This window comes from Urocitellus parryii, chromosome 8, assembly GCF_045843805.1.
Source record: "Urocitellus parryii isolate mUroPar1 chromosome 8, mUroPar1.hap1, whole genome shotgun sequence".
NCBI lineage: Eukaryota > Metazoa > Chordata > Mammalia > Rodentia > Sciuridae > Urocitellus > Urocitellus parryii.
The window spans coordinates 31,652,760-31,666,225 of record NC_135538.1 but is presented as its reverse complement, the minus strand read 5'-3'; positions in this window follow the sequence as shown (position 1 = coordinate 31,666,225).

Genomic DNA, 13,466 nt, shown 5'->3' with positions numbered 1-13,466 from the left:
AATGGCAAGGGGATTCAGTACAATTTGATGGACTCCAAAACTCACATGTGGTTTTGGAAAACTTGAAGAAATTTGTACTATAATGAAGGAATGTAATGATTAGAAAATTAAAAATTTAATAATCCAAAACTTAATTGAAGTCATTACAATCATTATTAGGAATAATAGACAACAAGTAGAATTTCCCTCAAAGGAAAGACGGAAACAATTGACATTCTAAGTGATTATTTTCATATGGAAAGTGACAAATATAAGGAATGGGTGTTATGGCTTTGAAGATTTCTAAAATGTGCATGCTTATTTCCTCTGCTACAAGACTTTATTTTTTTTTCTCATTTCTAAATCTAAACTCTATTCTCAATTCTTTGGAAATTTCCACACTTATAGATCCAAATTAGATAATTAGCTCCACATACATACAATTTGGTTTTTAAAAAGAATTTTTCCCATTACTTAGATAACTAAACACTTTAAATTTTAAACCAAATCACCAGATTGAATATCACTATGATAATGGACCAGATAATTGTTTTCATTCACTGAAAGCAGTGTTTGCCCAGACAGGGTCTACCCAAACTCCAGACAAGATCGGCCTTAGGATAAACCCATCAATGATGAGGATAACACAGTGGCATGACCTACAAGGCCAGGGCTAAGATTCCTAGGCTTGGGAGAAAATTGCTGTATTCACAAGGCCCTTTCTCTCTCTGCTCTTTCTCTTCCTAACCCATTTATAAAACTTCATACTTGATAAACACCAATCCAACAGTGAACTTGAAATACTAAAAGAGTAAAGAATAAGTTTTAAGAGGGAGATGTGAAAAGAATTGTCAGCATTAGGTATAAAACCATAATAATAATAATAATGCTGTGTGCTGTGAGTGTGTTACACAGCAACTTCCTAAGGTCAGTGTTCTTCTTTCATTTGAGGGAAACTGGAGAAGAAAATTGTTTTTTAAGTTCTGTAAGAGCAAACACTAGAGGATCACCCTTCAATTGTGAAGAAATTTGTAATAACATTAAATACTTATCAATATTGTAAATGACTACATGTTTTAGAAAGTTTCTATATATTTTACTGAATAATTCTATGGGTGGATTCTGGTTGAATACAAATAAAGAACAGAGAGACAATTTGCTACAGATGTTTGAAGTTTTTTCTGACACAAGTCTCTAAGACTTTATATGGTTACTGAATTTTCTATACACTGAAATAAGTTACTATACACTGAAATTGGTTTAATGGCCACGGAGCATGTAAAATTTTAACATAACAGAGGCCATGAGGGGATGTATGATGTCCAAGGGGAAATGAGGTTGAGCTAAATTTAAAAAAGCTAGTCATTTCTCTTTTCCCCACCTCTTCTATCCACACTCCCAAAACACACACACACACACACACACACACATTAAAGTAGTAAGTGGTTCAGTTATTCATGTTTCAGGGAAATGGTAATTATTGAATCCAATTTTTTTCCTCCTATTTTCAGATGTTAGGAAAAAGAAAACTAGACATGTTGAACATTTAAACTTTGTGCAGTATAAGAGAGGATAACTTATAAGGAAAAACTTCAAAAAATAAGTAAGCCAGCTTTTTTATTTCAAGTATATAATCAGTGCTTAGAATTCACAGCAGCAAAAAGTTATGGAGAAATTGCTACGTTCACGTTTTTTTAAACTTATGGGTTAGTCTGACAGCATTAACCTGCCAGTGGATATGAAACATTTTCAAATCCTAATAAAAAGAAGAACTTGTGCTCTTTGAAAACTGATAAAATAATGTCTATTATTAATATGAATATTGTAGGACTATTAAGTCAGAAAAGTCAAACTTAAAGCTGTCAAAAAATATCATCATTTGGAACACAAACCAGAGAAATCCAAACATTATTTCTATACCACCAATAGGATAAAAAGCTTTTTTGAGTAGTAGAACTAATGTTTTGATTTTAAAAATGTCTTATGAAGTAGGTTTACCCATGTAAAGAATATTTTGGAGACTAAATATTCAAGGAAAGGGGCAAAGGCCTGACCTAGGAGAATTGCTTTGATCTGCCCCTCACAAAGAGGAAGCAAATGACCAGGCAAACAGACCATCTCTGGCTCCATTCCTGCTTCCTCTTTAAAAGTGAGAACTTGCTGCAATGAAGCAAATTAAATTCCATGCATATATGATCATGTCTAAATGAATCTCACTATTATGTATAACTATTTTACACCTAAAAAGTATTTCAAGAAAAAGTGAGGTCTTAATTCCATCTTGCTGAAATTCCTGGATCAATCCAGTTCCTAAGGAAATAATAAGGAACTTAGAACAAAGAACATTAGCATGAATTCTTTAATTCACGATGAAGAAGAGTAAATGACATGTGATAAACTCATTAACCATATGATGATCATTCTTAATGCATATTTACTGTCAATTCTACTTAATGGAGAAAATGACCCCTTTAATATGAAGAAATTACCTGAAACAAATAATGGAAATAGTTCTGTATGTTTCTTTGGTGGCTGACAGGAAAAGAGAGAACTAGATAAAGCAACAGATTGAACACTCTGAAAACCTACACTATTGGCTAGTTTGTGGCATTTCATCACAGAGCTGTGCACAGGGAGAGGAGGGGCTTCAACAGAAAATAGAACTTGCCCTAAGTAGGTAAGGCAAGATACCTCTGCAAAACTAACAGACGCAGAGGAGCAGGAAAACAAGATGTTACAAAGATGATAGTAGGAGAGGAGTTATCTAAATAGCCAACCTGAAAAGGAAAGTTGAAGATTGAAATAAAAATTAAATATATGTCTTATATACTAATGTAATTATTATTAATACATATTCATCACATATGAAAAAGAGATCTCAGATTTGTTGGGAGTCTTCTCTATGGTTTTGATTCCAAGAAAAGATTTTCATCTAGAGGATACAGGTTGGGGAAAATATGAATCTTAAAATTAGAAAGGCTAAGGAGTCATGATTTTTGAGGAAAGGAAATTTAAGAACACTACTCAAATATTTAAGTAATATTATATATAAGAAATACATAAGAATATAGTCACAATATTCATTCTATAATTAAGAAGGTGGTCTTTTTAAAAACACACACACAATACACCCTTTTTCGAATAGTTAATAGCATTTACAAGTCTCCATATTTCTGAGCAGCTGATTTTCATAGAACTAGAAAACTTCTGAACAAGCAAACATAAAGAAGTAAGTATATACTAACGTAAAATCTTTCTTAAAAATCTGATGCTTTCACAGCTCTTTACAAGAACACTTTCTTAATTCATGGGATTAATCCTTTTATATTTTTTTGTTTGTTTGAAATTCATGAATTTTTCCTTTAGATTGCATTCCAGGATGTTACTTTATTCATCTTTTCAGAAATACTTTTGAGAACCTGCCTTGTACCTGTGGGTTTCTAGTGCTGAGCAAAAGTAGTTTTTCTCCCCTGGTGGATCCTGAATTGTAAGAGACTCGGTTAAGCATTAGAGGAAGAGGCAAAATATAGGTGGTCACAAAGCTATCAGGGTTTTCTTCCCCTTTTGGACTGGATATGGAACACATTTTTCTTTAATATGAAATCATTTTTGAAATATTACCCATTTTCTCATTTTGAGTTCCATCAAAAGAAAATACAAAATGAAGGCCTCATTCTTTCAAATAAATAAAGTGTTGACGTGTTTTCTCCATGTGGTAAGAATTATTGGTACATGGTAACTAAAACAAAGCAAAAATTGGGGGAAGAGTATTTATATAAGAAAGAACTGAATCAAGTCACCTTCATGGATCCAAGACAAAAAGTTTAAACCAGCGTAAAGAAATCATGCATTCGAGTACTTAAGAAACAAGGGGAGATGTGTCCTTCTGAACAGGGCTGGAAGTCAGGCTTCACCATGGCCTGAAGTGCCAGTGTATTTTGTTATGTGGTACCCAAAGCACAGATGCTTAAACTTCTCAAATTAATTTATTAGAAAGCAAATTCAGTCAATCAAATAAATGGTTGAGTATGTCTGGGACACTTTGAATTGCCAGCCATTATGTGTGTATTCTCAGCCTCCTCTCTTGCATTTACTTAACTGGAGGTACATCTGCAGTCATTCTTTGAGCCTCACTGTTCCAGCTTCACTTCTCAGCATGATTTCTTGCACAGGTTGACCGCACTCTGGAAACCATGGACCAACTCCCATACACGAAGTTGAAGACACATCTCCATGTTTTATAATGTAATTCAAAACCACACATTCCAGGATAGCTGTATTTGCCTAGGAAACACATGTGCACATAGAGCATCCCACTAATGTCTTTAATCCATTTTGCAAAGATTAAAGATGATATCTATTTAACCCACTTAGTCTCTGAGTCTGCATGTTAGAACAGAAGGTGACTTTAGGAACATAGCAGAAACTGGGGCCTTTTGTCTAACATGCGTAGTTTTCCTTGGTAAGTTATGAAGAAGTTTGCAAATATCTCTTAAAATACGATGAAATGAGCTCTTTATTCTCTTATGATCATAGTCCACTCCACAAATTAAAATGTTTGATTTGAAGCTGATTCAGATTTTAATGAGTCGTTTCACTGCTTTCAAGCACAGGCACACTTTCCTCTGTAGCAGCTAACCTCAGAAGCACTTTCAAATGGAATAGAATTTAAATGTATGCTGTTGAAATAAACTCAGCTAGTGATGATGGTGATGAAAAGTGACTGACTATTGTCATCTATGATCTTTCCTCCTTTTCCCCCTCCTTTTCCTCCTCCTCCTCCTTCTTCTTCTTTCTCTCTCTCTGTTTCTCCCCCCTCCCACTTCAGTCCCTCTCTCCTTCTCCTATTCCCTCTTTCTCTCATTCCTTCTTCATTTCCCTGTCTGTTCCTTCCCTAATTAGTTTCTATAAGCTGAAAGATAACAAGATACGGCTTCAATATCTTTTTTTTTTTTTTTTTTTTTTTTTTTTAGGAAAGAACATCAACTTTGTAATATTGGTCTTCCTAGAATCTTATCCCTGCAACTTGCCAGTTCTACAACCTTGGAGAAGTTGGTTAACTTCTCTGTGCCTCATTTTTTTTATCATTTATAAAATATGGATAAAATTAATAAATGTTTCATGAAACTATTAGGATTAAGTGAAATCATAATTTGCAAGGTCCTTAGAGCCAGGCACTAAAAAGTACCCATATAAGGGTGCAATAAATAAAATAAATGGTGTAAAGGCAAAACTCTTCTTCACTCCTAGAAATAATTTACTTCTCCAAGGGAAATAAACATGCAAAATTATCAAAGGGACCTAGTTTTCTGCTTACCCCCCACATGATTTCTGTTCTTATATAACAAGTATATTCTATTTCAATGAGTTGAAATTATTCCTTTGTGTCCATCTAATTCACATTCTAGAAGATGCCTCTTGTTTCCATTCATGCATAGGCCAGTAACAAGAGGCAGGATTTCTTCTGATATTCGACAGTGAAGAAGTAGAGTGGACAGAGAGACAACTATAAGCGAGAGGCAGGGAAGCAAAAGGAAACCTTTGCAAACCCAAAGATGAAAAGCATTTGAAGAGTCCTTTCACCTCGACTGACTCCTGGAACAGGAGAAATGTCTGCTCATTAGCCATAAATACAGAGGTGAAGAGTTCCAGGGCAAATAACATCAAAGGCAAAGGGAAAGTGTGACCTGGCCAAGGCGTCCCACCCAGTCCCCCTGCATGAGCTGGGTTTAACCTGATTTTCCAGCACACCAACCAAACCAGGAGTTTCAGCACTAAGTGTGAATATTTCTCCAAAACTGCCACATGAGCCTCCAAGTGGCATTATAAGCGGTCACTCCTGAGGACCAAGGAGCCTGCTAAAAATAGAACCAGACATTTTAGTCCCTTCTTTCCTCAGTGGTGATTGCATGGGACCCTTGAATTTGACTTGGATGAATAAAGCCCCTCAGAGTCGCAGATTCCCCCTAAGGGTTTTGACATCACCCGCAAAGCACTCGCCTGCTAAGGGCTGCACCATGTTGACCTCTGACCAAATGGAAAGATCTAGTTCCTGAGAGAGTTCTGAGATAGCTATTCATCTGTAAGGAAGTTAACACACAAGTCTGTGGGACTAAGGAATCATTTGGAACTAGTCATTCATTCCGGGAATTTAAAATGTGAAAATTGTTATTTTTATTGCTCTAAAATTGATAAATTTGGCAAATCATTATTCAATATGTAAATTTAAAAAAAAGAGTAACCAAATGTGAAAATGCAGAGCAAGAGAAAAAAACAAAGAAGTATTTTTATTTACATTTTCCAGGAAAAGGATAATAATTTCCTCTGAGATGAGGAGAAAATGTAATTTCTCTGGGGTACAGGAAGTGGTTCCATGTGGTGATGTTGACAATACAGTGTCACTCTTGAGATATGTAACTCCCCATACGAACAAACTACCTCTGGCCTTTCCTTGAATGTAGGTCCATAAATTTGCCAATGAATTAATTTAAATAATAAAAACTTTTTGACACATAGAAAGAAATAAGAACTACTATCATATACTTCTGAATAAAGGTAGTTGGTTGAGCCACCTTTAGATTTGATTTGCCTCACCTCCCTCCCAAACCCCACGAACCCCTATTTCCAGAACCTTAAATCCACAAAGAGAAGAGAAGGCCAGAAAGAGCAGCAAACTTTAGGGAACTATAATGCAAATGGACCAATGGCAACTAGCTTGCCAAACTTGAAACAAACAAACAAATACCAACCTGGAAATCCAGAAAGTCCAGGAGAAAGATGATTTAAATCACAGAATTGCCAAATGATGCAGCACTACTAGGGATCCCAGGCACCCCTGCAAGAGAAGGTGATGTGGTGGAGAGGACATTGAACATAGGAAGTGTTTGAAAACGTAGAAGGCAGTTAGGTAACCAAATCCCCCTCAATCCACTCAGCTGCTCCGAATAACCTCTTCTACTCCCACCCTAAACTGAGAGGTTATTCTGCAGAAAAGTAACACAGCAACTCTAATTGGGAGAAAAGGGACCAGGCAAGACCAAGGGCAGGAGTCCTATAATGGAAGAGGGGAGAAGAGTGAAGAGCTGTCAAATTACAGTTCCTTCTCTTTTTTATTATTTTTTAGCATTTTAAAATTACTTTTAACATGACAGTAGGGTATATTTTGAAAGATTATACATACATAGAATAAGTATAATTTGTTCCAGTTAGTCTCTTGTTATTGTGGTTGTACATGGTATGGAGTTATATTGGTATGTACTTATATATGAGGATAGGAAAGATATGTCTGATTCATTCTACTGTCTTTCCTGTTACAGTCCCTGTTCCCTTCTCTTCATTGTCTAGTTCAATGAACTTCTAACCTTCCCCTCCCTTGTAGTGGGTTATCACCCCACAACAGAGAGAACATTCTGCCTTTGGATTTTTGGGATAGTCTTATTTCATTTAGCATGATATTCTCCAGTTTCATCCATTTACAAGCAAATACCATAATTTCATTCTTCTTAATGGCCAAGTAATAATATTCCAATATGTATATATACCATATTTTCTTCATGCATTTATCTGTTGTAGGGCATTTAGGTTGGTTCCATGGCTTAACTATTGTGAATTAAGCTGCTATAAACACTGAAATTGCTGCATCACTGTAGTATGTTGTAAGTCCTTTGAGTATAAACTGAGGAGTGGGATAATGGTCAAATAAACTATTCCATTCACAATAGCCTCAAAAAAAAAAAAAAAGAGAATCAATTTAACAAAACAAGTGAAAGACCTCTGCAATGAAAACTACAGAAAAGAAAAAAATTAAAGAAGATAATTTTTTTTAAAAAAAGAAATTTAAAAAAATTAGAAGATGGAAAGATCACCCATGTTCTAGGATAGGCAGGATTAATATTGTCAAAATGGCCAAAAAAGCAGTGTACAGATTTAATGCAATTCCTATTAAAATTGCAATGACGTTCTTCATAGGAATAAAAAAAGAAGTCATGAAATTCCTCTGGAAAAATAAGAGGCCCATAATGGTGAAGGCAATACTTAGCAAGAAGAGTGATGCAGGAGGCATTACAATACTAGACCTTAAATTATATTTCAGAACTATCATAATCAAAATGGAATGGTAATGGCACAAAAACAGTTCCTTCTTCTTAGCTTCTACAATGCTGAGAGCTGAATGAAACCCTCCAGACAGGAGGTAGAAGATTATTCACAGGAGATTCTATTCACCCTAATATAATGGTGTTGGGGGCTCTTCAATAAAAGCACTAAGTCAGATCTCTCCAGCATGAAGACCACAGTGAACAAGTCTCACTATGCTGAAGAGTTTCCCATGTCACTCCCTAGCTTTCCATATGAGTGAACTGCAAAAGATCACAATGTGTTTGAGGAAATCCTTCTCTATTCTAAAATGAAAGTCAGAGACTACAACAACAACAACAAACAAAGGAAAACAAATTATCCAAAACAATAACCAAACAAAAAACCCCCACAACTTGAAGAACTAGAAACTATCTGGAAAAACAAAATACAACAAAATTCTATAATTAATGTGCTCAGAGAGCTCAGAAAGAATAAAGTACCTGTGATGTGGGAGCAGGAATATTTAAGAAAAATGGTCTAATAATAAGGGAGTCCAGGAGATTTTTTTTAAAAATGGAATATTATTAGTGCAAAACTCAAAAGAAGCCTAGGAAGACATTAATGGAAAAAAATACAAGAAAATAAAACAAAAATCAGACATGCAAATAAAATGCAAAATGACTATTTTTAATAATACCAAAGCAGTCAAGTAGTGCCTGACTAAATAAAAGAAGTTCTAGAAAGAGAAAGAGAAGTAATTTGACTGAAAAGAGGGAAGAGTTATCAAATAACTATCAAATATCAAATGACTTTCTAAGGAATCAAATGACTAAGAATGTAACCCAAAACTATAGAATAGAGTCCACGGGGCCCAAGATTAAAATAAAACTACACTAGGTAGTATTATCATAAAATCACTGCACATGGTTGAAAATAATGTGAAAATTTGCCAGAGTAGAGAAATAGTTACATTAAAAAGTGAGATTCAGATTGATTTGAACTTTGTAATAGCTCCCAGGAAGTCTGAAGTCATTTGGAATAAGTCATTACATTTCTTAAAGAAAATTATTTCCAGCCTAAAAATTATACCCAGCTAAATTACCAATTAAGGATGGAGGTAAAATAATTTTCAGACCTACAAAATCTCAAGAACTTATATCCTGTGCATCCATTCTCAGGAATATGCTGGAGCAATAAACAGGGTAGTTATAGAGTCATAATTCCTGGGTTCATACAGGAGAAAGATGAAGGTAGAGGCCCCAAGAATTTGATGGAGGGAGGTCCAAAGATGAGAGCTCAGTAAGAGAAAGAAGCCAATCCATATTGGCACAGCAAAAAACTGCAGAACATCCTCCCAAATGCTAGAACTGACGGAGTAACTGACAGTGTTTGCAATACTTTACACATCTGGGAAGGTTTAAGGGTAGGTATACATGCCAAGTACATAGAAAATGAAGGAAATGCAGAGCAAAGATTAAGATTTTAAGCACTTACATTTATAGTTCTATGACAAATCTGAACTTGTTTGTGGTATGACTTTAGGATCTAAATTCCTCTTTCTTTCCATGGAGACATCATTTGTCCAAGAATTATGTTTTTGCAAGGACTATCTTTTTTTTCTCCAAGGTATTTCCTTGGTACTTTTGATTTAAATCAATTGATCATTAATGTAAGGGCCTATTTTAGAAATTTAAATTTTCTTCCATTCATCTATAAGCCTATTCTCATTACAATACTATACTGTCTTGATTACTGTAGTTTTATATTACTTTTTGAATTCAGGATTTCCAAATTTCTCAACTTTTTTCTTTTGTTTCTCTCTCTCTCTCTCTCTCTCTGACACACACACACACACACACACACACACACACATATATTGGGAAATGAACTCAGGATTTTTCTTATTTTTCAAATTGTTATAACTATTCTCTTCTTAGTATTTCTATATATATCTTCGGGTCAGTTTTTCAATTTCTGCAATTTGAAGAGAACTGCAATCTTAATAGTCTTCCAATCCATGAACATGAGCTGTCTCTCTAGTTTAATTATATATTCTATAAGCAATGTTTTTTCCAGTATATTTACTATGAACTTTTGTTAATTCTTCTCCTATTTAATTATTTCTAATGCTATTATGAACCGAAGTATTTTTTTTAATTTGTTTATCAGATTTTTTTCAAGCATACTAGAAATAAAAGTGACTTTTATTTATTGATTTTGTGAGCAAGTTTTTCAAATTTGTTTATTAGTTTTAAGGATTTTGTTTGTAGACCCTTGGGGTTAGTTGTTGTTTGGCGGCAGTGCTAGGGATTGTACCCAGGGACCTGTACATGCTAGGCAAATACTAACTGAGCTCCTTCCCCTGCCTGATCCTTGGAGATTTCTAAATACAGGATCCTGTCATCTGTGAATAAACATGACTGTACTTTTTCCTTTCTAATCTGTATGCCTTTTATTTTTTCCTAGAACCTCCCTTACAGTGTTGTAGAGAAATAATGAAACTGGGTATCCTTGTTTTGCTCTTGATCTTAGGGAAGAAACATTTAGTCTTTTACTCTTAAGTATGATGTTAGCTACAGATTTTCCTTTTATAGATGCTCTCTATCAAATCAAAGAAGACTCTTTCTATTTCTAATTTATTGAGATACTTTTATCATATGTGGGTGCTGGTTTTGTCAAATGTTTTTTCTACACTTACTGAAATGATGAGCTGTTGTCTTTCCCAGCTTCCTAAGGAAGGTATTTGTTTATTTCATCACTCTTACATATCACATATGACATCCCAATGAGACTGTGGTTTTGATGACATTATTGATCTTTAGTTTTGGGTTCTTAATATTATTTTTCTTTTTATATCTTCCTGATATTTGTTTATGTGTTTATTTTATCTTCATTTCTTTTACTATTTTACAAATGTTACCTTGTATCCTTATTTTAAATTCCTTTAAAATTATAATTATTAACACATATTAATTGTACAAATAAATGGGATTCACAGTGGTATTGCCACCCATGCATATATCATTCATTGATCATGTCTACCCAACCACCCTTCTTCTAGTGTCCCATCTCTCTCTCTTATCCTTGTCCCTTTCCCCGTCCCTAATAGTACTTATTAATTTATTAAAAATAAATAGTATTTATTTTAAAATAAAAAAGTTCATTTGAAACTTAAAATAGTTTTTAAAGTTTCCACAAATGAAAATCATATATACACACCATAGCTGTCTTTCTGTATCTAACTTATTTTGCTTAACACAATATCCTACAGTTCTGTCCAATTTCCTGAAAATGACAGCATTTTATTTTTATGTATGGCTGAATGGAGCCCATGTTTTCCTTTTGCACACTCCTCTGTTGATAGGCACCTAAACTGATTTCATATCTTGGCTCTTGTGAATAGTCCCACAATAAATGTGGATAAGCAGGTGTATCTTTTATATACTGATTTCATTTCCTTCAGATCTATACTCAGGAGTTGTATAGCTGCATCACATGGTAGTTCCTATTTCTAATTTTTTTGAGGGGCTTCCACTTCTTCCTGTAGTGGCTGTGGTACTTTACATTCCAACCAACAGTGTGTAAGACTTCCTTTTTCTCTACCTCCACATCAGCATTTGTTATTTTGAAAAATAATAGCCATTCTAACTGGGGTGAGATGAAATCCCATTGTGGTTTTAATAAATCCCTGATGATTTATGACAATGATTTTTAGTATCTTTGATGGCCATTTTTATCTCTTCTTTTGAAAGGTGTCTGTTCCGTCATTTGGTCATTTGTCTATTTTTGATTGAATTATTTGTTCTTAAGTTTTCTTGAATTTGTCATGTATTCTGGATGTTAATCTCTGTCAGATGAATAGCTGGCAAAGATTCTCTCCCATCCTGCAGCTTGTCTCTGCATTCTGTTGTTTTGTTTCCTTTGTTGTTCTGAAGCTTTTTAAATTTAATTTAATGATTTTCCATTTGTCAATTCTTATTTTTGTTTCTTGTGCTTGTAGAATCCTTTTCCGGAAATCACTGCCTGTACCAATACCTTCAGCATTTTTTCCCGTGTCTTTCTCTTAGTATTTTCAGAGTTTCAGGATCTACATTAAGATATGTGTGGAGTGTGAGATAGGGGTCTTAGTCTTCTATGTATGGGTATTCTGTTTTCTGAGCACCATTTGTTGTAGAGTCTGTCCTTTCTCCAAATGGATGTTTTGGGCATCTATGATGAGAATTAGCTGACATGGGAATTTATTTCTGGGTCCTTTATTCTATCCCATTGGTCTAGATATCTGTTTCCATGCCAATATTGTGATTTTTGTTACTATGACTATAATATGGTTCAAAATCAGGTATCGTGATGCCCCCAGCATTTTTCTTTTTGCTCAGGATTTCCTTGGCTTTTCAGGGTCTTTATTGTCTCCATATGAACTGGATAGGGATATTTTTTTCTAATTCTGCAAAGAAAGCCATTAGTATTTAGATGGGAACGGCATTGAATCTGTAAATTGCGTTGGGTAGTATGGCCATTTAACAATATTGTCTCCTAATACACAAATATGGAAAATTTAGTGTCTTCTTCAATTTCTTTCCTTCAGTGTTTTATAATGTTCATTGTAGACGTCTTTCACATCCTTTAGATAGGTTGACTCCAAGTTCTTGCTTATTTATTTTTTGCTTTTGATTGTATGTGTGTGCATGTGTGTGAGTGTGTGTGTGTGTGTGTGTGTGTGTGTGTGTATGGTAGCTATTGCAAATGAGATTAATTTGTTGACTTTGACAGTAATCACATTATCGATGTATAGAAAAGCTACTGAGTTGTATATTCATTTTGTATTCTGCTACTTTTATAAATTTATCAATTGTTTTTAGAATTTTTCTTTAGAATTTTTTAGTGTAGAATCATGTCATCTGCAAACGGGAATAATTGGATTTCCCCTTTTCCTATTTGTGTGCCTTTTCTTTCTTTGTCTTGCCTAACTGCTCTGGATAAAATTTCTACTACTATATTGAATAAAAATTCTGAGAGTCAACACTTTTGTCTTGTTCCTGATCTTAGGGGAAATACCTTCAGTTTTCCCCCATTCTGTGTGGTGTTTGCTCTGTGTTTGTCATAGGTAGCTTTCATTAGGTTGATATTTTATACTTTTATTTCTAACTTATTCAAGTATTTTATCATGAAGTTATGCTGAATTTTGTCAAAAGTTTTTTCTGCTTCTCTTGAGATAATCATCTTATTTTTGTCCTTGATTCTATTTATGTGCTGATTTATTGATTTACATGTATTAATCATTCTTCCATCCCTGCAATGAAATCAACTTGATCATATAATATGATATTTCTGATATGCATCATATCCTCTCGGCTCAAATGAAAAATGAATTAATAAGTTTTTTGTTAAGCACTTTTGCATCTATGTTCATC